Genomic DNA, 8,570 nt, shown 5'->3' with positions numbered 1-8,570 from the left:
CAGTTCAAAAAATTATGTACGGACTATAAACTAATTAAAAAAAAAATTCGATTATTTCCAAAGACCATTGATGATGAGTACTTGGCAATACTCGGAACAGCGTTGTATGGTCAGCCAAATTTTAATAAATTAAAATAAAATTTTTGTTCTTGTCTTTTCTTAGCTTTTCGAGTCCGTCTAACTTTTAAATAGTTTCATTTCGTCATAAAGACGCGTCATTCTCGGCAAGAAAAAATTAACATTAATTTTTGTTGTTGCTTTTCCATTTCTATTCGAACCGTTCTAACTTTTAAATAGTTTCTTTCGTCATATGTTTCGTCATAAGTTTTGTCGTAAGGCGCTTCACTTTTGGCAAAAAAACATCATAAAGTAATTGTTTTTATTTTTGGTTTTTAAACAATACAACCAGTAGAGCTAAAGATATTATTAAATTATTAAAATAAACATTATAATTAGATCCATAAACTGATTCGACATAAATATTATTTGAATCGTAATTATATATTTTGTTTAATGAATCATATTAAAGTAGTCTAATAAAGTTTTGAGGAATAAAAATAAACTAATTAGTAGGTCAAGCAACTTGAATATTCATTCATAAAATACACATATTTAGTATTTAATATTTCGTTGTTTCATGTATATATTTTAGATAGATTCAAGCGTACAAATCTAAGTGTACGTATATATTGGGAAATATTTATATTAACACCGTCAGACATACTCGACAGAAGAAGCTTGTATATGGTATGCATGCTTGGCAGTATATTTTGTTCTACTTATCTTATTAATTGCCCATCTTTAGCTTTGTTATGTTGGTTATCTTGTTTTACCAAATCATTTAAATAAATATTGCGATAACGCAATTTAAATGCCATTAAGCTGAGCACCCAATTATGGATACAAACTTGCCGCTTTGTTATGAAAACCGCAAATATCGAAGTTTTGTGCTCGTCCATTTTTTGCTTTTGTTAATATTTTTACTTTTAGGTTCTTTATTGGCCTTTATTGGGCTTTATTGGGCTCATTTAAAATTCTTGCTCTGCATCATTAAAGACAAGGTAAGGCAAGGCGCCAATCTTCAGATACGTAAGTTAAAAAAAATTTTAAATGTTTAAATTTATATAAAAAGAATTTAAGACTGCGAAAAAGTTGTTAACTTCTTTTTTATATTGTGTCATTAATCCTTGTTTCCAAAGTGATTAAAAATGCTGCTGAGGTTCAAGTATAAATAACATATGCTTGTTGGAAACTGTGTAAAGTTATAAATTTCACTACATTGGATCACTTAATTATACTAATTTTTTTTTGTTTTAAAAACTAAAATATTTTATAACGAAGTGAGTTATTTTTAGTGAAACTCAGTTTTTTTAAAATAAGATATTTTATTCCGTTTTTATATTATTTTAACGGTGCTAATATTGAGGGCATGTGCCACCCAAGTCATTCAATAATTGTTTCAATAATTGTTGTAAGGTAAACTATTATTTTTGTGTCTAAAATTATTTTTGTAGCTATTGTTTAGCTGCTGTTACGGCTGCCTCACATTCTTGAACTACCTTCTCGGGGTACGAATAAAAATTTTTACTCTGGGCTCACAATCATTGAGGAGGGTCGCATTGTTTTTATTGTTTGACCAAAACGGGCATTGTTAAGTGTCAAATGTGAAGTGTCGAAATATTTTCAACTCAATTGGATTTAATTCGCACAGCTGTCGTTATGCGAGAAGAAACATATACTCATACGTATGTGCCAACATAAAAAGATATACACCATCAAAATGCCATGTTAAAGTCGAACATGGCATCTTAAGATCACACCCGCGCACCTGGATTTTACTCTTCAATGGCTAAGAGGGTACTTCAAAGCGTTAAAGTAAATAAAAAATTATAATAGATATGTTAACCATGCAAAGAGATGAGGAACATGCGCCAAATAATTTGTATACATTCAACAATTTGAAGAGGAAGGTGCAAAAAGAAAGTAGGTAAAACTGTCCAGCTGTAGATAATAGATACAATAAATATGTACAAATATTCAGAAGATTATGATCTTTATTGAAAGAGTAAGAGTAAGTAATCAGCTTAAAGAACATAATCAGTAAAAGAATCATGTATAATTAATTTATTCCAGACAGTAAGACGATAGTTGGTTATAGTATCTTAATCAGATATAAAACCGTAATGAAGGAAAATTCGTTTTGTTACTTTTCTGTTGCTTTGAAGTGTTTTGAAAATATCAGAAAGTAGTTAAAGAAGATATATAGAAACATGATACAAACTAAAGTACAAAATAAAATTTAATAAAATATGAATAATAATATATGATAATAATCATAATGTACTAGGGAATTGTACAAAAATTTCGTACTGAAATACACGTATATAGTTGATAAATGCTTGGAAATGTTAAACTTAGTTTTCTACAGTAAATTCTTGTTACGACGGCCTTCTGAACGACCTTCCTATATGAGCAACGCGAAAGAAAACTGTTATATTAATAAGGTATGTAACAGATTTAAACACATCTTGGGGTGTTAAAGACCACTTTAACTTACTACATTGTTAAAATTCCATAATACAAATAATAATCTATTGATACTATTTTCACTATTTCTAATGGGAAAATTAAATTTGTTTATATTAATTTCAAGTCCTACTTAACGAAAGATCTAGTAGTATCAAGCGTTTGTGTATTAGGACCTTCAGAAATATAAAAATTAAATCCCTCAGCAGTTCTAAGTGATATCTATGAATTAATTTGTCTATAGAAGCAGTATTGAATAGTGCAAAGACATTTTTTTCATTTTAAGCAGAGAAAAATACTGTAACTCTGTGCTTTTGCAGCACAACTATTTCATTCTTGCATCACTATAATCCAAAATTTTCCACATTAATCATTATATTCCTCTAACTCACTTTAGAGACAAGATCTCTGATGTTTATTAGGAAATATATTTTGTTGTTACCTTTGGTTTAGTTATGACCTAGTCTTTAATTCCTAAAATTATTATATAGTTATGGGGATGATAATTTTCTTAGACCCACGAGTTTTTAAAGCTAAGGACAGGAGTCCTGATTTGAAGTATATTATTATATATTTATCCAGTCTAATATAAGTTAATACGATTCAACTCACGAATATTAATACCTTTGTAGACAATCAGACAGCAAAAAAGACAATTGACTTCAGAGAAGTCAAATTAGACATAATGAAGAAATATCGTAATGTACGACAGGACCTGTTTTTCTTGGGTTTCTGAATATCATAGAAAATGAACTACCTAATGAGATTGTGGGAAAAAGCTCTAAAAGAGACATAAAAGAGTATGACACTTTAACACAAGCCCTGATGTCTGACCTGTTTAATCATATTAATGAAACCACTATTGTAGTAAAAATTGACTGATGGACTAGTCTGATACACTCTGAAATTATTAAGAACCTATAGCGTAGATCAGAGAGGAGAAAAATGAAAGATATGCTGGACTGCAGGAAATTTGAAGTTAATGTGCTTACTAGTCTGGACGTTGGTGTATTTCCATAAGCGAAGTATTTATCAATCAGTTTCAAGGTTTTTTGCTCTCGTTAATATAGGAAGCTACTAAAATGTTCAGAGATAACCAAAGTGGACTTGTTGAATCTCTTTAACTTAATCTGATACACCAAATTGTTTAACGACGTTAATGAGGATATCAATCAAAAATAAAGGAGTTATATTACAAATAATAGTTAGTGTAATAAATAAATTTTTTGAAATAATAAAGAATACTACTACTAGCGTAGATCCTAAAAAATGTTAGCACATTCCTATGGGTAAAGTGTTTTCCTCATGTGTAAATATTGCTGGAAAATATTCGATCTTTTAACCAAATTTAAAAATGAGGCATGTTCATAAGTAAATATAGCAATTATTATTATTAAATCCAAATCCGAAGAAGTCAAATATGAATTGTTCGGATTAGATTAGTCCAGATTGTCTAGTTTGTTTAGTTTTGGGCTAATTCGTTTATAAATACTGAAATGTGAGTAATATAATAAGCAAAATTACATATGTACATCGATTCCAATTAATGTATTTTTTGACTGGGCATTAATTTTGCTATTATCTTTAACTATATTTTGATGTGTTTTCTATTAATAATAACAAAATGAATTTCGTTGATGATAATGTTATTGAGAAAATATATATACTTTATTTGATGAGAGCTGTTGCTTATGGTATGTGTTGACACATTAACATTGAATACAGCATCAATTTTTGTTTTAATTAAATAATGTAGTTGTTTAAATACTTAATTTTAGTTAATTTTATTTAATTAATGTTTTACAACATTAAAAGTTTGGTTTTATGTGATGTTTCTGTGCTCTTACAGACACCGCAACGCAAATCTGTTTTAAGCACATCATTTAAAATATAAATCGTCTGCTTAAGGACCTTGTTAACTGCGTACGCATAATGGAAAGAAGTTCCATTTTTCAGCAAAGTCCACTTCGGTCTGCGTTAACTCTTTCCTTTTGACAATTTAACAAAATGTTAATTTCCTGTCACAAGGTTTAAAGATGTTGTCCTATAAAATACCGATAATAAAATGAAACTTTATGTATGCAAATTTATAAAATGAAAAAGTGCCGCCACAGACACCAAAACAAAGGATTAAACATTTATTTTAGTTTGTATCTTTTTTGTTGATTTTTGTTTATTTTTGCATTCCGCATTGCATTTCTTTTTAGGTTTTGTTTTAGGTTTTGTGTTAACTTTTGGTGTTGTCAACATCAGGTCTGCGCATCCGAATGAGGCGCGCATTGTCACGTAAATGAATTTCAGAAACGTCTTCGGTTATCAGTAAAACGCATGTTGTACAAGATAAGCTGAGATTAATTAAAATTGTGGTATGAAACAGTTTACGGACTTGATGAGGTCTGATAAATAAAACAAAAGACTTCAACAGCAGAGTTAAAAATTATTTATGCACTTAATGCCGTGGGAAATATTTGCTCACAAAATACGAGTATTACAGTAATTTTTATAAATTAAAAAACGATAAGTTTTTAAATACTTTCCGTGATAATTAATATGTAAATTAATTATTTTATCACTTAAAAATGAAAATTCATAAGGAATAATTAAACCCTAACAAATCTTTTATTCCCTGTTAAAGTATTTATTCATTGCATTTTTTTTGATTCTTCTAAGGCTATGTATGTCAATACCCGGTATTCTTGTTAAGTTTACTTAACAAGCTGTAATTGGGAGTGACAAATAGCTAGAGTGTGAAAGAGAAAACTCTCAAGCTATGTATGTCAATACTTGACACTTTTAATGATATGTGCTAGAGACTGACGAATATTTACGGAGCGATAAAGAAAGTTCTAAACCCGCTTTCCTTTTTCCAATTGGCAAATCAGCTATAAATTCGAGAATATGCGATCTCTTGAATGACAAAGTGTTTTGCGAGTATAATATATGCAGATATGATTTTCACTTAATCGAACTTGGTACAAATATTGTACTTTGATTCATTTTTGGTGGAGTTGTTCAGCTTCTTAAGGAAACTCTGTCTACATATCTAATCTGAGAGTTGTAAAGAGATCTATATAATACGAGTAACATAGCTTGATAGCTTGTTGTAATTGTACAGTCTTAAAGACAATTTCGAATTACATAGATATTGAATGGTCTTTTTACTGAGATACACAGTCTAAATTTGTTTTTAATTTATGATATATTGAGTGACATTTAGTAAAGATTGGATGCTGTTTTAAGTTCACAAATTAAATATGATAAAAAAATTTTATTGTGCAGTTTTTGAGTTACATCGGAATATAAGCATTTAATCTTTAAGTTTAGACATCATATCACTGAAGCTGTCAAAAACCGCCTTCTACAGTCTTATAGATGAAGAGCATATACTAATCATTTAGGCAACTGATTTTAATCAATCAGAATAGATTTAAGCTATCTAATAAAAATCAGAATGTCTTTTCTGGCTGATAGGAGCTTTTCATGACATGGAGAATGAAGGAGCAGTTCTAGTATTTTGCTTCTTGGTAAGATCAAAATAAGATAGTCATGACGAAAGTGATTTGAGTCGTATGCACTATCCTGATTTAAATTTTGCTGTATTCAAAAATAAGTAAGATCAATTCTAATGTAGTCTTATGGTGATAGTAGTATTAGTAGTAGTAGTATTAGTAGTAGTAATAGCTATAGTAATATATTTTATAAACTTTGAACAATTTTGTAAACTAAGAAATTTTTTGCATGAATCTACAATTTTTGGCATATATTTTTACACTATACGACTTTAGCTAGAAAGCCAAAGTTAGTTAGTCGGAAATTTTAGCCTATACATGTAATGAACTTCATTTGTACAATTACCCCAATGATTTCCAACTTTTATAAGATTTGCAACCGAAGTCAGGCTTTTCTAAAAAAAAGTTATATTGGATTTTAAGTATAACTCTGTAATCAGATTTATAGAGTGAGGAACGTGTCATAATGATAACGCTGTAGCACCAATATACCAATTGTGCATGATCAATACATCACCTATTAACGTAATATAATATATTCGATTCTATATTTATTTGTATTTGCACTCTTCTAACTTTTAAATAATATTTTTTTCGTCATAAAGTCGCGTCACTTTCAACATCAAAAAATCAACATTAAAGAATATAATATATTTCAATTAATTTAATAAAATAATTTTAATTATCTATATAGTATATTATGTAAATATTATATCTACAATATTTCTTTTAAGTTTGAATAAAACAATAAATAATTTAATAAATAATAATAATCAGACATACATTTACTTCACATATCATACATACTCAGATGTATACAGTAAATGGTATTGAAGATATACAGATCAACCTAAACTAAGTGTGTATATAATTTGATAAAAAAAATAAAACAAAAAATAAATTTATGAATGAATCTTTTTATCTTTACCTGTTTGAGTGCTTAACTTAAGATATGTATTTAAAATTCACTCAAAGTATCTCAAAAACTGGTTTCAAAAAAAATTCAACTCATTATCCTGAATACCAACTCTGGAGGGGAAAGGAGTTATCAAATATGAACACCGCCCATATTGAGTAGGAGTACAAAGTATCTATATAAGATAAATATATAAGATAAATTAATCGCAAAGATTTAAAATGTCTTATTGTGTCCATGTCTTTGCAAATATATATGACGTTATACATAGTGTGATATCATTAGCTATATATACACAACTTGTATAAATAAATTAGTTTGTTAATAGCTAATAATAAAATGCTGTATGCAAGCCAAAGTCAGAGGATAAGACATCATAAATTAAAACACGCCCTATAAACAAATCAACACGTCAAGGAGCGTGAGGTAGACTTAACTGCAAAACCGGCGTTAAATAAGTTAACAGATAAACCCAAACATTTGGACAGAATCAAGGATGTTGTGTTTAACCATAAAAGTGAAACTAAAATTTCCAATTGAGCATGAAATCGATAATTCGTTACGCCAATTGTTGTAAAGACGAGGATAAGATGCAGAATAAAAGATTACGTTGTTTTGAAATTCTGTTTGTACGAACAAAAATTAGATATTAAAACGACTATGAATCTGAGTCAAGCAAGAATCTGACAGATTAAAAACAAGAAAAGGTGATACAAAATTGTTAAAACAAAGTGCGAGAATACAAAAAAAGGAATACTCAGATTATCTATTCTACTAACCATCCGGGTATCCTGCAGTTTGTTTGCACACTTTGTACTCTGACCGAAGCAGTAGGTTTGGTTGAATATTGGCAGTAAATAAAGTTGCACAATGGCATGTGCTTTATTGTATTCATAAATGCAGCATTAGTTTAAGTTTTTTTTAAAAATAATCTCAAGTCATTAATCAAGAAATCAACATTTGTGAAATATAACAATTTCTCTGTTGCATTACGGAACATTAAATAAAGATTTCAACTACAGAATACAGACAAAGCTTAAAATATATTTCCTTAAAGTTATAGTTGACAAATTGTATTAACCCGACATCGATATAAGTCCAGTATGTGCATCTCTTATAAGATAACAATTCTTTGTGCTCTTTATATACGCGCATTATATGGGTAACGAGTCTAATCTGAAATATGCATAAACAAACCTAGTTTTTACTACTGCATCTGTACTGGAACAGGTCATAAATATCTTTGTTTTAATTTTGTAAAATACTTAAAGTTTTCTATTTTAGTTAATTGTATGTTGCAAGTATTGTCGCATCTTGTTGGAAGCATGTCCATACATAATTTGAGTAGAAGCATAACTAAATGCATTGATGGAGTCAGAGACATGTCTCTTTCAGTTTCGCGTACTGATGTAAAAATTGCATGCATTCTCACTTTGGACATGTTAGGATCACTGAATAGAATTGAAAACTATTCTAATAAATATCGAATATGTGAATTTAATTTCAAAGCAGTCAGAGTATAATTCTATACATACTTTGACTTATTTTTTACTTTTATTTAAAAATCTAAACAAACGTTAATAATGAACATAATAAATTCGTAAAATATACTTTAAATA

The sequence above is a fragment of the Teleopsis dalmanni genome, chromosome 1, assembly GCF_002237135.1.
Source record: "Teleopsis dalmanni isolate 2A chromosome 1, ASM223713v2, whole genome shotgun sequence".
Lineage (NCBI taxonomy): Eukaryota > Metazoa > Arthropoda > Insecta > Diptera > Diopsidae > Teleopsis > Teleopsis dalmanni.
Note: the sequence above shows the minus strand (reverse complement) of the source record.